Here is a 9,614-nt window from a genome sequence, read left to right on the forward strand (position 1 = left end):
GAAAAGAAAAAAACAAACAACCCCATTATAAAATGGGCAAAAGATATGAATAGACACTTCACAAAGGAAGACATCTGAGCATCCAACAGACATATGAAGAAATGTTCAACCTCACTAATCATCAGGGAGATGCAAATCAAAACCACACTGAGATACCACCTAACTCCAGTCAGAATGGCAATTATCAATAACTCAAAAAATAACAGTTGCTGGAGAGTGTGTGGCAAAATGAGAACGCTTCTACACTGTTGGTGGGAGTGTAAACTAGTGCAACCTCTGTGGAAATCAGTATGGCGAGTCCTAAAAGCTCTAAATATCAACCTCCCATATGACCCTGCAATCCCCCTACTGGGAATATATCCTGAAGAATCAAATCACTCTATCAAAAAGATACCTGCACACGTATGTTTATCGCAGCATTGTTCACAATAGCAAGAACCTGGAACCAGCCATGCTGTCCATCAAAAGAGGACTGGATTTAAAAAGTGTGGTACATATACATGATGGAATACTATGCAGCCATAAAAAAGAATAAAATCATGAATTTCACAGCAACCTGGATAGAATTATAGTCTGTAATACTGAGTGACCTTTCACAGAAACAAAGATCTGAGTATCACATGTTCTCACTCATACAGTAGACCTCGATCATCCAACCTATTATCATAAGAAAATGACTGAGGTGAGTGGATTGCCTGAGCCTGCAGGTTCGAGACCCGCCTGGGCAACTTGGCGAGACCTCATCTCTACAATAAAATCAAAAAATCAGCTGGGCGTGGTAGCGCATGCCTGTAGTTCTGGCTACTTGGAAGGCTGAGGCAGAAGGATCGCCAGAGCCCAGCAGGTCGAGGCTGTGGTGGCCAGGAGCGGCCACTGCACTCCAGTCTGGGCAAAAGAGTGAGACTCCAACTAAAAAAAAAAAAAAAAAAGAAAAGAAAATGACTGACAATTGTGGGAAACTATGGGGGGGGAGGGGAAGGAAAATGGGATTAATGGTAGTAAACATCTGTCTGCGGACAGGGAGTCACCTCTTATCAACAAGAGTGCCTGAATGAAGCATATTTGTATACCTAACTCTTAACTGTACCCCACAATATCATAATAAAAAATATTGATTAGAAAAAAAAAACGTATTCTAGCAAAACAAACAAGAACAATAACAAAAAAACCACACTGTATTCTAGCTATACCTTTCATGATTTTAAAGATTTTGTAATGGATTGAATGTTTATCTCTCCCCACTCCCAAATGATATATTGAAATCTTAATCCTTAATGTGATGTTATTAGGAGGTTGGACCTCTTGCAGGTGATTAGGTCACAAGGGTAGAACCCTGGTGAATAGGATTAGTTCTTTACTTGAATTTGACTCTGGAGAATTCTGTAGCTGTCTTTCCACCATGTGAGAATATAATAAGATGACACCAATTTGTAACCTGCTAGAAGTCCCTCACCATGGGAACTCTGATTTCAGACTCCAGCCTCCAGAACGCTGAGAAAAAATTTCTATTAGCTAAATGCTTCTGTTTTTGTTGTTATAACTTTCCAAAGGACAAGTCTCTTTAAAACTGTATTATAGTACTTTCTATACCATTTTCCTCAGCCATAATTATTGTTGATAGTTGTTATAACTATTCTTCTGTAAACGCAATTTGAAATAATTGTTGCATCTGCGTAGCCTGTACCTACATGAGATCTTATTTGCCATTGTCCTCCATACCTTGGGATTATAACCATACCTTGGGGATTATGATCCAAGAACAACTTGGTGGAAATTATAAGATAAATTATAATCGTTGACTTCATAATCATGGAGAATATAATGGGTGGAAGAAGGCAAACAGTACTTTTTGGGGATAAGAAAGGATTTATAGTAGGAGAGACTAGTAAAAATAAAATTTGATTTTCAAAAGATCTTTAACAAGCCTCTGCACATGAGTTTTATATGGTAGAATAATTTATTGAGGAGAGAAATTTGACTAAATTTCACAAGAAAACTTGATTTACAAGAGGGCGATTTTCTGGTGAGTCCAGCTGCCTTCTATTTGGCCATATCCTAAAGAGATTCAAAAATATTTAAAACTATACAACGCTTCTAAGTTTATTTTTATCTAGAAAATACAGTTAGTTTTCATTAAGATGTTGGGTTAACACTGGATAGATTTGTTGCCATTTAAAAGTGAATGAATAAATAAATATTTAAAAATTCTTGATTTAAATTTTTAATATTGGAAATACCAGTACACACAACTCATATAAACTAAAAGCTCTTTGTAGTCCTCAATAGTTTGTGAACATGTAAAGATGTGCTGAGGCCAAAAAGTTTGAGAACTGCTGGACTTTTAAGAATCCAAATGTCATTTCCAAATTCTTTGTGTAAATAAGTTTTCACTTCTTCAAAGGGTCCCATTGCATTTCTCTCACTTACCAAGGTATATGTATTTATCTGAGTGCGTAGTGCAATTTTCTATTGACTTGAAGTTCTAGAGGTAGAACAGAGTACAAACAACAAGAAAATAGAGTAGCAGAAAATACCAGTACCAAGAATAATGCTAATTTTACCTTTTTGTGGTAGAGTGACTATCTGTAATTCAGTATTTGTAATAAATTGTGTTTATTTTTTAAATCTTGAAACAAGGCTTTTAGTGATAATGTTCATGAAGGGCAAAGAAAAGTCTGAAGTCTGGGAAAGTCATCTTACACTTAAAAAGTTTAGGAAATTCAATGCTTTCAAAGATGGATTAGAGAGGTCTCAGCATTTCAGATAGAGAAAACCAAATAATTAAAAAAAAGAGAATTTTATAAAACTAGCTAAATTTTCCTGTATCCAGGATGAGTAAATACACCAGTAGAGTCATCTCATGGCCATGTTTTACACACACCCTACTTCGAACTACATAAGGGGTAAGAAATGAATGACACTTGATTGAGGCTCAGTAAAGACCAGCAGTTTTTCAGAAAATATAACTAGATTATTATAGAGACTTTAGATTATCCTTCAAATGTAACCAAACCACTGTGGAACAAATTAAATGCATTTGTAGCTGCAACTGACTGCTTTTGAATGCTCAGACAAAGACATCAAGGAACAAGAGTTATTCCTAGATGAAAACATAGGAGATTTAGAGACAGGTTTGAGATTTCTCATAAGAAGTTAGATATACATCAAATATAAAACAACTCACTTATGACTTTGCCCAAGTGGAATAAAGCACCGCTAGCCTGTGTTGTAGGTAGAATAAATGACCCTCCATCCACTTAAAGTTGTCTACATCCTAATTTCCGAAACCTGTGACTATGCTACCTTACCTGGCCTTTGCAGGTGTGATAATAAAGACTTTGAGATGTGGAAATTATCTTGGATTATGCAAGTTAGCTCAACCTAATCACATAGGTCCTTAAAAGCAGAGAAACTCTCCCAATTTTTCACACATCCCATCAGATAAGGGAGATGTGATTACAGAATAATGGTCAGAGAAATGCTATGTTGTAGTTTTGAAGATGGAGGAAGAAGTTGAGTCATGGAAGGTGGGTGGCCTCTAGAAGCTAGAAAGGGCAAGGAAATTGATTTATCCCTAGAGTCTATGGAAAGGAACACAGTCCTGCAAACACCTTGATTTTGGCCCAGGGAGAGCTTTGTTGAACTTCCAACCCACAGAACTGTAAGTTGATACTTTTGGGTTGCTTTAAACCTCTAAGTCCGTGGTAATTCATTATGAAAATGACTGCAGCTGGGTTAAAATCAATGCTCCCAGCGCCCAACTCTCCGCCCCACCCTTTTTTTCCCCCAAGTGTCCATTGTTTGGGCTGTAATATGCAGCTCAAGTCCCAACCAATTAATAAGACATGAAACTAATGAGATACATGTTGCTTTTCCATTTCTTTCATGAAGACCATATTGAAACCCATTTCCAAATCTTTGATTCCAGTGGCATGTGAGTTAGAAAGGCAGCCTTCTGAGGCAATCATCCGAAAATCTTGACTTTTCTTTGGGTGGGTAAAGAGAAGAAAAGCAGTAAAAAAGAATTTTAAAAATTACTTAAATTAGTGAATAATTTATTGTTGTCATTTAAGGTTCGTAGACATAGAAACTTCAATTTATGGGAGAGAGTAAGCCCAGCAAAATGTTAAAAAGTATTTGTTGATATTTTAAGCCTTGGTCAATAGTGTGATTGGACACAATAGTGTCCTAACTTGGTAAGTCAAGGTAGGACAAGGAAAAAGTAAAGAAATAAAAATTTACAAATTGCTTGGAGAGAAAAAAAAAAGTTTCTATTTTCTTCACCCTCATGTAATTTTGTTGACATTGGGCCAAAGATGCCTAGGGGTAGACCAGCAAGTATGAATGATAGCAGCCGAGGAGAGAGAATGAGGCATTTACTCTGAATGCAAAAGGAGTTTGAAGCCAGTGAAGTTTGCCAAGTCTTGAAAACATCAATGTTTACTGCCTTTACATGCTCCACCTGGTACTAGGACTGGGACAAACTCAGTTGTGTTTATATTTGACATTTTTTATTCTGAACTTTGTATACTATGTCATTGATTTTAGTTTAAAGTCAACTGTTTCTTTTGAATGATATTTAAAATAAATGTTGGCTTTTCCCCCTTCCCTACCTTGGGCAGGTGAATCTTCTCTCTCCCTCTCTCTACTTTACTTTTAAATAAACTATATTTTCTCATCTAAAAAACAAATGTTGGCTTTACATTATTTCAGAGTAAGTTTAGTACATCCTAGGGGCAACAATTTTCCTAGGATGTGACTGTTGGAAGTTAGGGGTAAATTAGGCCAACCTAAAATAATCTTTTTTTTTTTTGACACACTTTCCTCTCTGTGTCCATTCAAAACTGAACTACATTTCATAACCCTAGTGGAATGGGAATCGTTTTTTGGCTAAAATCTCCTAGAACATGCTTAATATCATGGTAGGAAGAAAACATCTAGTAAAATTATCAAGCAAGGAGTTTAAAGCTATCACCCTAATTACTTGTGTCTTACCCAGATGGTGTCCCAGATAAAATATAAGTTTCTATCAAGACACAGGGAAACCTATGACCAGCTGTGCATTATGTTTGAAGTCTCAGGACACTTAGGAAATGCCTCATGAGTGTAAGGAGGTTCAATCGCAAGAGTAGAGCATTTGGAGGACTAAGAAATAATCAAAATGGGAAGAAAATGAGTTTTTTATGTGGTTTGAATTATATTCCCCAAATGGGTTAAGCTTATAAAAAAAGTCAGCATTTTAAACTACTTCTGGCTTCCCTCTACTGATCTAGGAAGAGTTGACTCACTTAACTAATTTCTTTTTCTTTTTTTTTTTTTTGAGTTGGAGGCTCACTCTTCACCCAGGCTGGAGTGCAGTGGCATGCTCACAGTCACCCCAGTGTTGACCTGCTGGGCTCCAGCAATCCTTCTGCCTCAGCCTTCCGAGTAGCTGGATAGACGCATACTACCACGCCTGGTTATTTTAAAAAAAATTATAGAGACACGGTCTCGCCAAGTTTCCTGGGCTGGTCTTGAACCCGCGGGCTCAGGCAATCCACTCGCCTCAGCCTCCCAAAGTGCTGGGATTACAGGCTGAGCCACCGAGCCCGGCCTACCAATAAATTTCTAAGGCATGAGAAGGTTCTGTAAACTTGACCTCCCAGTCAGTGTTTGCATATCAGGAGTCTATATCTTTAGTTCTTAAAAAGTCCCAGACAATAGTTTGGACAGTGCTTAATTGTCAGGTGACAGGAGCTGACACTGTGACATAGGTGCATGATATTAATTACCATTAACCATGATAAAATAAACTGCAAACCTAGAAAACAGGTTAAAATGCTGGTTTCCTGACCTAGGAGAATAATGTCTAAAATGCCAAGAGAAGGATGGAAAACAGGTAACACGTCGTTAAATATAATATTATTACACTGTAATTTTTTTTCTATAACTCTGAATCAGAGCATCCAATAAATTTTACACAGGATGAATGTACTTCTATAAAAACAGTGTTCTTTCCTGTGCTGGAGGATGCTGATGAAATGTAAGGATGTAGAACACACGATGTATAGCGTAGTGAGAAGTGCCGCAGAGCAGTGCTGCCTTTGGTTTGGATTCATGAACAGAGCACTGGAACAGAAGTCTGGAGGTCTGGGTTCCAGCCTTTCTTCAACCCTATTGAGATGAGTGATGTACGTAATAATTCCTCACATGAGACTTTTTTATTCTGTAACATGGGGCCAATAACACCCAACCTAAGCATTATTGTAAAGACTGCTACAAAAAGGAAGCAAGACTTTCAATATGGTGCCTGATACATGGTACTTAATGAGGTCAGCTTAATTCTTTTCTTAGGCTTAATCTAAAAACAAGGTAATAATGCTTATTTTATCCTCTCCCTGACGTACGCCCTCTCATCAGCCAAAAATCTTTCTGGGAAGCTCCAGGTTTTCTTCTCTCTCTCTCACTCTGTCTGTTTCTCTTCCTTTCTTTTTTTGAGAAAGCTAAATAATTTGGTGACTTAAAGACATGGAAATGTATTCTCCCGAGATGACTGATACTTCAAATACTATTGATTATGAGGAGGACACTTGTCCTAATAGAGGTATAGTTGAGCGAAAAGTTGCAGAAGCAGGAGAGAATAGAGCAAGCTACATACTGGAAGTGACAGCAGTCCCTGGTGGGAGGAGATGGGAAAGTGGTTACTACTCGGGAAGAGGAAAGGGAACAGGGACACTCTAGAAACAACTTTCTCCTCCATGATGTTTTGCTAAGTCCCAAACACTTTTGTGGCCAGGGGCTGTTGATCCTCTTTCTTTCTCACCTTAAAGATTAGTTACTAGTTTATTTGGCATTTATAAGTTTATGGGGAAAGAAATTGGTACAAACTTACTAAACTGTACTGAGTGAATCTAATTGATATGGAGAACATGTTTAATGTTTTGGTGGTTTAATGGTAAAATTCAGTGAAATTAATTTGAGTGCAAATCCTTGGCACATAAATCTAGTGTTTACAGTTCCCATTTCACTGGGTATGACAAACTTGATCTGAGCCATCTGTTACTACACAGTTAACAATCTAAAAGTTGAAAAGAGGACAGACATGTTTTTGCTTGCAAACTTTTTTCTTAAATATGTTTCATGAAAAACTTATATGCCTGTCTTTGATGTTTCACCCTTTTATCGATCATATCTTCTTGGTAAACAAATTTCTCTTAAATTTGTTAAAATCTTAGATAAAGCTGAAGTTCAGTGTATGCAATTTTATTTTTTACCCTTCTCAAACCTCAAAATGTTTAGCTATAAATTTTAGCCCAACTTAACTACTTTCAAAATCTTCTACTTAGACAATTTCTGTGTGTTTATTTTTCCTAAGTATGGACACAGCTAGCAGGTACCATATATGAACCAGGAAGCAGGCCCTCACCATACACCAAATCTACAGGTCCATTGATCTTGGACATCTCAGTCTCCCGAACTGTGAGAGATAAATTTCTGTTATTTATAAATTACCCAGACTGAGGCATTTTGTTATAGCAATACAAATGGACTAAGGCAGTCATATAGTGTTTTATTAAAAAGTTTATTTTTAGCCGGGCTCAGTGGCTCAGCCTGTAATCCCGCACCTTTGGGAGGCTGAGGTGAGTGGATTGCCTGAGCCTGCGGGTTCGAGACCTGCCTGGGCAGTGAGACCTCATCTCTACAATCAAATAAAAAAATCAGCCGGGCGTGGTAGCGCATGCCTGTAGTTCCGGCTACTTGGAAGGCTGAGGCGGAAGGATCACAGGAGCCCAGCAGGTCGAGGCTGCGGTGGCCGGGAGCGGCCACTGCACTCCAGTCTGGGCAACAGAGTGAGACTCCAACTCAAAAAAAAAAAAAAAAAATTATTTTTAACTGAAAAGCATAATTTGATTTTCTTCTGTGATTTGTGAGTTAGTACGAAGGCCATTTGGAAAGATGATTTCCAACAATAATTGGGCAATGCTTGGATGAATTAAAATGTGCCCATAGTATTAGAACATTTTAGAGGTAAAAAGCATTTAATTTTTACAAAGAATACAGAAAAACCATGGGACAATGTGAATTCTGGTAAGTTTTAGTGAATTGCATTCTCCACTCAGGTAGTGGGATTTTGTTGGGATAAGTATTCAAGATTCATCACATTAAAAGAATAATTTATCTCTGGCACAGCTAGTCTACGAAAATAACTTTGTTTGAACAGTTAATAGAAGATGGAGTAAAAAAAAAATCAGTTTTCATTAACTTTGCAATACTTCAATTTTACCTTTCATATGATGGCAATTTTTGGTCCTTATTGATAGCTTTATGGCAGCAGTTACGCTATTTTTTTGTCACTCCCCATTTTTCTTTCCTTTTTTTTTTTTTTTGAGTTGGAGTCTCACTCTGTTGCCCAGACCGGAGTGCAATGGCCGCTCCCGGCCACCGCAGCCTCGACCTGCTGGGCTCCGGCGATCCTTCCGCCTCAGCCCTCCAAGCAGCCGGAATTTCTTTCCTTTTTTAATTAAAGAATTTAAAAATTCTTTTAAAATGAATTTCTCCCTTGATAGAGATGGAACCAAGTCTTTATATTCCTGGCATGTATAATACTAACAATTAAAATAGCATAAGCACTAACATATTATTTGTAATGTACTCAGTATTACTTCAAGAATTTTTTCTTTTAACTTATTTAAAGCTATGAAGCAGTCAACTTATATACAGTTTATAAATGATAAAACTAAGAGAAGCTAAGAAGCCTATTCTTTTAAAATTTATTTTATTTTATTTATTTTACTTTTTTATTTATTGTAAAGATGTGGGGTACAATTCAGGGTTAGGTATGCAAATTCCCCTAGTAGTTTCCCTCAGCTGCCAATCCCATCCCCCTCCCCTGACAGTTTCCCACTACTGCCAATCCCTTTCTTATAGTATTATAATTGTTCAAGTTCCGCTTATGAGTAAGAACATGTGGTACTCTGTTCTTTGTTTCTGTGATGGATCACTGAGTACAATCAACTCCAAATCCATCCAAGGTGATGTGAAGTCCTTATGTTTGTCTTTCTTTATGGCTGCATAATATTCCATTGTGTATATGTGCCACGTTTTTTTATGCAGTCCAGCTTCGATGGGCAACACAGTTGGTTCCATGTTTTTGATATTGTGAACAGAGGTATCTTTTTTATAGAATGATTTGAGTTCCTCTGGATATATTCCCAATAGGGGAATTGCTGGGTCATATGGATGGTCAATTTCTAGTTCTTTCAGAAATCACCACACTGTCTTCCAGAGAGGTTGCGTTAGCTTTCATTCCCACCAGCAGTGTGAAAGCGTTCCTTTTTCTCCACATCGTCGCCAGCATCTGTTTTATTAATGATGGTCATTCTGACTAGGGTTAGGTGGTATCTCAATGTGGTTTTGTTTGCGTGAGAAGCCTGCTCTAACAGCATACAGCTAGTAGGTAGTTGAGTAGTGATTCAAATACAGTTGGCTCCAGAGCCCATTTTCCCACCAAAATTTATATGCTGTGCTATGGTCTAAATGTTTGTGTGCTCCCCAAATTTATATGTTGATACTTAATTGCCAATACAATAGTATTTGGAGGTGGAACCTTTGCAAGGTGATTAATCCTGAGGGTT

Source organism: Carlito syrichta, unplaced genomic scaffold, assembly GCF_000164805.1.
Source record: "Carlito syrichta isolate Samal-C Ts95f unplaced genomic scaffold, Tarsius_syrichta-2.0.1 Scaffold316032, whole genome shotgun sequence".
NCBI lineage: Eukaryota > Metazoa > Chordata > Mammalia > Primates > Tarsiidae > Carlito > Carlito syrichta.